The sequence below is a fragment of the Theropithecus gelada genome, chromosome 2 (genome assembly GCF_003255815.1).
Source record: "Theropithecus gelada isolate Dixy chromosome 2, Tgel_1.0, whole genome shotgun sequence".
NCBI classification, from domain to species: domain Eukaryota; kingdom Metazoa; phylum Chordata; class Mammalia; order Primates; family Cercopithecidae; genus Theropithecus; species Theropithecus gelada.
Genome location: NC_037669.1, coordinates 152,771,374 through 152,780,536, shown reverse-complemented (window position 1 = coordinate 152,780,536; position 9,163 = coordinate 152,771,374). Strand labels below are relative to the sequence as shown.

The following is a 9,163-nucleotide window of genomic DNA, read 5'->3' as shown; positions in this document are numbered from 1 at the left end:
CATTCCTCCCTCTCTCCATCCTCTGGTAACCTCCAATCTGCTTTCATTTCTATGGATTTACCTATTCCGGATCATAAAGCAAACCATACAATGTATGTCTTTTTATGTCGAGCTTCTTTTGCTTAGCATAATGTTTTCAAGGTTCATTCAAGTTGCAGCATGTATCAGTACTTAATTCCTTTTTATAGCTGAATAATATTCCATTGTATCTATATAACACAGTTTGTTTTCCATTCATTTGTTGATGAACATTGGGTTTCTACCTTTGTCTCCTATAAACTATGCTGCTATAAACATTCAATTGCAAGTTTTTGTGGGCCTATGTTCTGATATCTCTTGGTTATATACCTAGCAGTGGAATTGCTGATATATAAATAATTCTGTATTTAACTTTTTAAGGAACTTCTAAATGTTTCCAAGTGACTACACCTTTTTACATTTCCACTAGCAATGTATGAAGACTCTTATTTCTTCAGTTCACTAACACTTGCATTTCTTTTCTGTTCTATTTTTTCAAAAATATATAATTTCAATATATTTTGGAACACAAGTGGTTTTTGTTTACATAGATGGATTGTATAGTGAAGTCTGAGACTTTACTGCACCCATCACCTGAGTAGTGTACATTGTACCTAATATGTAGTTTCTTATCCTTCACCCCACTCCCACCCTCCCCATTTCTGAGTCTCTAAAGTTCATTATACCACTCAGTATGCCTTTGCATACCTATAGCTTAGCTCCCACTTATAGGTGAGAACACACCATATTTGGTTTTCCATTCCTGAGTTACTTCGCTTAGAATAATGACCTCCAGCTCCATCCAAGTTGCTGCAAAAGAGAGCTTTCATTCTTTTTAAGGCTGAGTAGTATTCCTTGTTGTTATATATATACACCACATTTTCTTTATCCACTCATTGGTTGATGGGCAGTTGGTTTGGTTCTATATCTTTGCAATTGTGAATTGTACTGTGATAAAAATATGTGCATAGGTATCTGTTGGATATGATGACATCTTTTCCTTTGGGCAAATACCCAGTAATGGGATTGCTGGATCTATTAATGGATTACTTTTAGTTCTTTAAGAAATCCCCATACTGTTTTCCATAGAGGTTGTACTAATTTATATTCCCACCAGCAGTGCATAAGCATTCCCTTTTCATCATATCCATGCCAACACCTATTGCTTTTTTTGACTCTTTAATAATGGCTATTTTGGCTGGAGTAAGGTAATATCTCATTGTGGTTTTAATTTGCATTCCCCTGATGACTAGTGATGTTGAGCATTTTTTCATATGTTTGTTGGCCATTTGTGTATCTTCTTTTGAGAAATGTCTATTCATGTCATTTGCTCATTTTTGATGGGATTACTTGTGTTCTTGTGTTTTGTTTTTTTTCTTGCTGCTTTGTTAGAGTTCCTTGTAGATTATGGCTATTCCTTTCTGGATGCATAGCTTGCAAATATTTTCTCCCATTCTGTGGGTTGTCTGTTTACTCTGGTAATTATTTCTTTTGCTGTGCAGAAGCTTTTTAGTTTAATCTTGTCTCATTTATTTATTTTTGTTTTTGTTGCATTTACTTTTGCGGTCTTAGTAATAAATTATTTGCCTAGGCCAATGTCCAGAAGAGTTTTCTCTAAGTTTTATTCTAGAATGTTTATGGTTTCAGGTATTTTATTTAAGTCTTTGATCCATCTTGATTTGATTTTTGTATATAGTGAGAGATAGGCATCCAGTTTCATTCTCCTACATGTGGCTATCCAGTGTTCCCAGCACAATTTATTGAATACGGTGTCATTTCCTCAATTTATGTTTTTGTATGCTTTGTTGAATATCAGTTGGTTGTAAATACTAAGTTTTATTTCTGGGTTCTCTATTCTGTTTCATTGGTCTATATTATCTATTTTTATATCAGAACCATGCCGTTCGATTAGTATAATCTTGTAGTATAATTTGAACTTAGGTAATGTGATGGTTCCTATTTGATCTTTTTCCTTAGGATTGTTTTAATTATTTGGGCTCTTATTTGGTTCTATATGAGTTTTAGGATTTTTTTTCTAATTCTGTGAAAAATAATGTTGATATTTTGATAGGAATTCCATTGAATCTGTAGATTGCTTTGGGCAGTATGGTCATTTTCATGATATTAACTCTTCCAATTCATGAGCGTGAGATGTGTTTCCATTTGTTTGTGTCATATCTATGATTTCTTTCAGCAGTTTTGTAATTCTCCTTGTAGAGATCTCTCACCTACTTGGTTAAGTATATTCCTAGGTATTTTATTTTAATTTTTGCAGCTATTATAAAATGGATTGAGTTCTTGATTTGATTTTCAGTTTGGTTGTTGTCGGTGTATAGCTGTACTACTTATTTTTATACACTGGTTTTGTAGTCTGAGACTTTACTGAATTCGTGTATCAAATCTAGGAGTCTTTTGAAGGAGTCTTTAGGGTTTTCCAGGTATATGATTATATCATTGGCAAACAGAGATAGCTTAACTTCCCCTTCCAATTTGGATGCCTTTTATTTCATTTTCTTGCCTGATTACTCTGGCTAGGGACTTTCTCATTCATTTATTTCTGCTCTGATCTTTATTATTTCTCTTCTTCTACTAATTTTAGGTTTGATTTGCTCTTGCTTTTCTAGTTCTTTAAAATATATCATTTGCTGTTTATTTGAAGTTTTTCCTGCTTTTTGATATAGGTGTTTTTGCTATAAGTTTTCCTCTTAGTGCTGCTTTTGCTGTATCCCATAGGTTTCGGTGTACTGTGTTTCCATTTTCATTTGTTTCAAGATTTTTTTTTATTCCTCTTTTAATTTCTTCATTGACCCACTGGTCATTCAGGAGCATATTCTTTAATTTCCATGTATTTGTAGAGTTTCCAGAGCTCCTCTTGCTATTGATTTCTAGTTTTATTCCATTGTGGTGAGAGAAGATACTTGATATGACTTCAATCTTTTTGAGTTTCTAAATACTTGTTTTGTGACCTAACATATGATCAATCCTTGAGAACAATCCATGTGCTGAGGAGAAGAATGTGTATTCTGCAGCCGTTGTATGAAATGTTCTATAAATATCTATTAGGTTCATTTGGTGCATAGTGCAGGTTAAGTCTGATGCTTCTGTGTTGACTTTTTCTGTCTGAATGATCTGTCCAATGCTGAAGGTAGGGTGTTGAAGTCTCCAGCTACTATTGTATTAGAATGTATTTCTCTTTAGCTCTAATAATATTTGCTTTATGCATCTATGTGCTTCAATATTGGGTGCATACATATTTAAAATTGTTATGTCTTCTTGCTGAATTGACTTCTTTATCATTATATAATAAACCTTCTTTGTCTCTTTCTATAGTTTTTGTCTTGAGATCTATCCTGTTTGATATAAATACAGCTACTCCTGATCTTTTGGTTTTCATTTCCGTGGAATATCTTTTTCCATTCCTTTATTTTCAGTCTATCTGTGTCTTTATAGATGAAGTATGTTTGTTGCAGGAAACAGATCATAAAATCTTGTTTTTTAATCTATTCAGCCACTCTGTCTTTTGATCGAAGAGTTTAGTCCATTTGCATTCACTGTTATTATTGATAAGTAAAGACTTACTCCTGTCATTTTGTTATTTGTTTTCTGGTTGTTTTGTAGTCTTCCTTTCTCCCCTCCTTCTTGTCTTCCTTTTTGTGAAAGTAATTTTCTATGATCATATGTTTTTATTTCTTGGGTATCTGTTGTAGGATTTTTATTTGAGGCTACTATGAAGCTTGCAAATAACATCTTATAACCCATCATTTTAAACTGATGACAACTCTGATTGTAAAAACAAGCAAACAAAAAACTAATAAAAATGATTAACTTCATTCCACCTGCTTTTTAACTTTTTGTTGCTTCTATTTATGTCTTAGTACACTATGTCTTAAAAAGTTGTTGTAGTTATTATTTTTGATTGGTTCATATTTTTGTCTTTCTACTTAAGATATGAGTACTTTACATACCACAATTATGGTGTTATAATATCCTATAGTCGTCTGTGTATTTACTATTAACAGTAATTTTGTATACCTTCAGATGATTTCTTATTGCTTGTTAATGTCATTTTATTTCAGATTGAAGAACTCTCTTTGGTGTTTTTTTTTAAACATCAAATCTGATGTTAATAAAACCCCTCAGCTTTTGTTCATCTGGGAAAGTCTTTATGTCTCTTTCTTGTTTGAAGAATATTTTTGTTGGGTATACTTTGAAATAAAAGGGTTTTTTTCAGCTCTGTAAATTTATGATGACACTCTCTCCTAGCTTATAAGCTTTCCACTGAAAAGTCTACTGACAGAGTACTAGAACACCATTGTATGGTATTTGTTTCTTTCCTCTGCTTTTAGGATCCCCCCTTTATCCTTCATCTTTGGGAGTTTGATTATTAAATATCTTGATGTAGTCTTATTTGGGTTAAATCTGCTTGGCATCCTATAACTTTCTTGTACTTGCATATTGATATCTTTTTCTAGGTTTGGAAAGTTTTCATTTTTATCTTTTGAATAAATTTTCTACCATTATCCCTCTCTCTCTACCTCTTCTTTAAGGCCAATTACTCTTAGATTTGCTATTTTGGCACTATTTTATAGATCTTGTAGGTGTACTTTATTCTTTTTATTCTTTTTTTCTTTTGTCTCCCCTGCCTCTGTATTTTCAAATAGCCTGTCTTCAAGCACGCTAATTATTTCTTCTGCCTGATCAATTCTGCTGTTGAGAGACTCTGAGGCATTCTTCAGCTTGTCAGTTGAATATTTCAGCTCTAGAATCTCTGCTTGACTTAAAAAAAATTACTTCATTCTCTTACTAAGTTTATCTGATAGAATTTTCAATTCCTTATGTTATATTGAATTTTGCTTAGCTTTTTCAAAACAGCTGTTTCAAATTCTCTGTCTGAAAGGTCACTTGCCTCTGTCACTCTGAAATTTGTCGCTGGTGCCTTATTCAGTTTATTTGGTGAGATCATATTTTCCTGGGTGGTCTTGATGTTTGTGGATGTTTATCAATGTCTGGGCATTGAAGAGTTAGGTATTTATTCTAATCTTCAAAGTCTGGGCTTGTTTGCACCTGTCCTTCTTGATAAAGTTTTCCAAGTATTCAAAGAGAATTGAGTATTGTGCTCTAAGTCTTTGGTCACTGCAGCCATAACTGCATTAGGAGGCATGCTAAGCCCTGTGATGCTGTGACTCTTACAGACTTGTAGAAATACTGCCTTGGTGGCCTTAAGTAAGATCTGAGAGAATTTTTTGGATTACCAGCCAGAGCCTCTTGTTCTCTTCCCTCACTCTCCCTCAAACAAACAAACAAATGAAGTCTCTCTTTCTCTCTCTCTCTGCTGAGCTGCCTGGAGCTGGGGAGGAGTGACACAAGCACTCCAAAGACCACCACCACAGAGCCTGTGTTGGGTCATTACTGAAGCCAGCATAGTACTGGGTCTTGTCTAAGGCCTGTGGTGACTGTTGCCTGGCTACCTGATGTTTATTCAAGGTCCACGAGCTCTTTAGTCACCAGGAGTTGGTGAATCCTGCCAGGCCTGAGCTCTTTCCCTTCAGGGCAGTGGGTTCCCTTCTGACCCAGGGTAGGCCTGCAAATACCATCCAGGGGCTAGTAGGGTCTGGAATTGGGAACTTTAGAAATCTACTTGGTGCTTTATTTTACTGTGGCTGAGCTGGTATCCAAGTTGTAAGACAAAGTTCTTTTTACTCTTCCCTCTTTTTACCTCAAGCAGAATTCCCTTCCTGTGCCACCACAGCTGAGAATGTGCTAGGTCACACCTGAAGCCAGCATGGCACTGGGTCTCATGCAAGGCTTGTGGCAACTACTGCCTGGCTGCTGCTAATGTTTATTTAAGGACCAAGGGCTCTTTATTCAGCAGGTGATGAATTCTGGGTCCTTCCCTTCAGGAGAGGAGGTTACTTCTGGCCCGGTGTGGATCTAGAAATGTTACCTGGAAACTAGGTCCTAGAATGGAGGCTTCAGAACTCTGCCCTGGTACCCTGTCAGACTGTAGCTGAGCAGGTATCCAATTTACAAGACAAATGTCCTCCTTACTCTCCCCTCTTCTGTCCTTAAGCAAAAGGAGTTTCTGCTGGAGCTACAAGCTGTGCTGCCTGGAGGTGGGTGAGGAGTCATTTAAGCACTCCCTTGGCTGTCCCAGCTGGTGTCTCACTGGGTTGCATGCACTGCAAATCCACTGACTCCAAGCCCAGCCCAGCATCAGGACTTACCCAGGAATGGTAGTCCTTGTGTCTGAGACTGCCTTTTTAAGTTTATTTAGGATCCCAGAGCACTTTAGCCTACAGTGGTGGGGCTAGCTGGCACTTAGTTTCCAACTGCTGGAATGGATTATTTCCTTCTGGCTAGGGCTGGTCCAAATGCTCCTCCATGGGAACCTGCTGAATTCTGCCCTGTGTTGCTTTTGGCTGTGACAGGGCAGCACTGAGTTCCAATACAAAGGTTCACAATCAGTTCACTCTTCCTCCTCCAAGCACACGGACTCTCTCAGGACCACAAGGTGCTGCTGGAGAATGGGGGATGAGTGGTGTAGACAACTCAAGACCATCTTTTCTACCTTCTTGAGTGCCTCTTTCCTTGTAGGACACTGAAATTAGGTACTGTGATCACTCACCTGATTTTTGGTTCTTATGAAGGTGCTTTCTTGTGTGGATAGTTGTTCAATTTTGGTGTTCCTGCAGTAGGGACAATCAGTGGAGGGTTCTGTTTAACTATCTTGGGCCACCTCCTCCAATCTTGTTCTACTTAATATATCTTGGCAAACTTTCCATATCAGCACAGAGAAAGCTTCTTCATTCTGACTGCTGTGTAGTATCCCACTGCTTGAAGGGACCAGGATTAATTTAGTCACCCAATTCATAGGCATAGGTTATTTGGGTTGCTTTCTATTACTTATAATCACAAACAGTGCTATTCTGTTATATCTCGAACATATATTTTTGTGCACATTATAGAAAATGTCAGAGTGGTTTTCACGTAGGTTGTTCCAGGGTATGAGAGCTCTTACTATGTCACATACTTGGCAACCCTGAGATTATCAATATGATTTAAATCTGTCTGCCAGTCAGATAGGTTTGTAAGAATGCACTTTGTTGTTTTAATGTGAATTTCTTTGATTATAAGTACAATTAAGAATATTTCCAAATATTTGTGAACCATTTTTCTTTTTTTGTAAGCTGCCTTTTCTTGTCCTTTGTTCATTTTAAATTGGGTTGTTTTAGCCTCTTTTAAATTGATTTTTAAAACTTGTTATATATTAATGATATGATTTAGGTTTGTGTCACCACTCAAATCTCATGTCGAATTGTAATCTCCAATGTTGGAGGAGGGGTCTGGTGGGAGGTGATTGGATCATGGGGGCAGATTTCCTCCTTGCTGTTCTCATGACAGTGAGTGATTTCTCACGAGATCTGGTTATTTAAAAGTGTGTAGCACCTCCCCCTTTGCTCTCTTCCTCCTTCTCTGGCCATGTAAGATGTGCCTTCTTCCCCTTTGCCTTCTGCCATGATTGTAAGTCTCCCGAGGCCTCCCCAGCCATGCTTCCTGTACAGTCTGTAGAACTGTGAGCCAATTAAACCTCTTTTATTTATAAATTGTCCAGTCTCAGGTAGTTCTTTATATAGCAATATGAGAACGGACTAATACAATTAAGGAAATTCATCTTATTGTATAGCTGTTAGAAATATTTCCCTTAGGGTCTCAGTCACAGCCGCCAGCCCACACACTCTGCTCTCCCACCACTCCACCACCCCCCTCCTCTGTCAGTCACAATGGAAGAAGAAATCGCCGTGCTCTTCATTGACAACGGCTCTGGCATGTGCAAAACTGGCTTTGCTGGGGCGATGCTTCCTGAGCCATGTTCCCCTCCATTGTTGGGTGCCCCCGGCACCACGGTGTGATGGTGGGCATGGGCCAGAAGGATTCCTATGTGGGTGATGAGGCCCAGACTAAGCACGGCATCCTGACCCGAAGTACCCCATCAAACATGACATCGTCACCAATGGGGTGGGACAACATGGAGAAGATCTGGCACCACACCTTCTACAACAAGTTGCATGTGGCCCCAGAGGAGTACCTGGTGCTGCTGACCAAGGCCCCCCCAAACCCCAAGGCCAACCAAGAGAAGATGACTAAGATCACATTTGAGATCTTCAACACCCTGGCCATGTACATGGCCATCCAGGCTGTGCTGTCCCTTTACGCCTCTGGGCGCACCAATGGCATTGCCATGGACTCTGGAGATGGGGTCACCCACATGGTACCCATCTATGAGGCCTACGCCCTCCCCCACACCATCCTGCATCTGGACCTGGCTGGCCGGGACCTGACTGATTACCTTATAAAGATCCTCACCGAGTGCACCTACAGTTTCACCACCATGGCTGAACAGGAGATCATGCGTGACATCAAGAAGAAGCTGTGCAATGTCTCCCTGGACTTTGAGCACAAGATGGCCACTGGCACATCCTCCTCCTCCCTGGAGAAGAGCTACAAGGTGCCTGATGGCCAGGTCATCACCATAGGCAACGAGTGGTTCTGGTATCCGGAGGTGCTGTTTCAGCTTCCCTGGGCATGGAATCTTGCGGCATCCATAAGACCACCTTCAACTCCATCATGAAATATGACATGGACATCCGCAAAGCGCAAAGACCTGTATGCCAAAATGGTGCTGTCCAGTGGCACCACCATGTATCTGGGCATTGCCACCAGGATGCAGAAGGAGATCACTGCCCTGGCACCCAGGACTATGAAGATCAAGATCATCATGCCCCCAGAGTGCAAGTACTTAGTTTGGATCAGTAGCTCCATCCTGGCCTCACTGTCCACCTTCCAGCAGAGTAGATTAGCAAGCAGGAATATGATGAGTTGGGCCCCTCCATCGTCCACCACAAATGCTTCTAAATGCACTGCAAGTAGATGTGTAGCATTTGCTGCATAGGTTAATTCAGAAGTATAAATTTGCCCTTGGCAAATGCATACACCTCATGCTAGCCTCACAAAACTGGAATAGCCTTTGCAAAGAAATTGTCCTTGAAACTTGTATCTGATATCAGCACTGGATTGTAGAACTCTGATTTTTTTTGACCTTGTATTCAAGTTAACTGTTCCCCTTGGTATTTGTTTAATACCCTGT

The 9,163-nt window shown here is 39.1% G+C and overlaps 1 pseudogene across 1 annotated transcript; it reads left to right on the top strand.

The window, feature by feature from the left end:
• The first annotated feature begins 7,799 nt into the window (after positions 1–7,799).
• LOC112619484 lies at positions 7,800–8,931 on the top strand (annotated as a pseudogene). The gene has a single exon (XR_003118231.1). The product of XR_003118231.1 is annotated as an actin, cytoplasmic 2-like (transcript).
• The last annotated feature ends 232 nt before the right edge of the window (positions 8,932–9,163 follow it).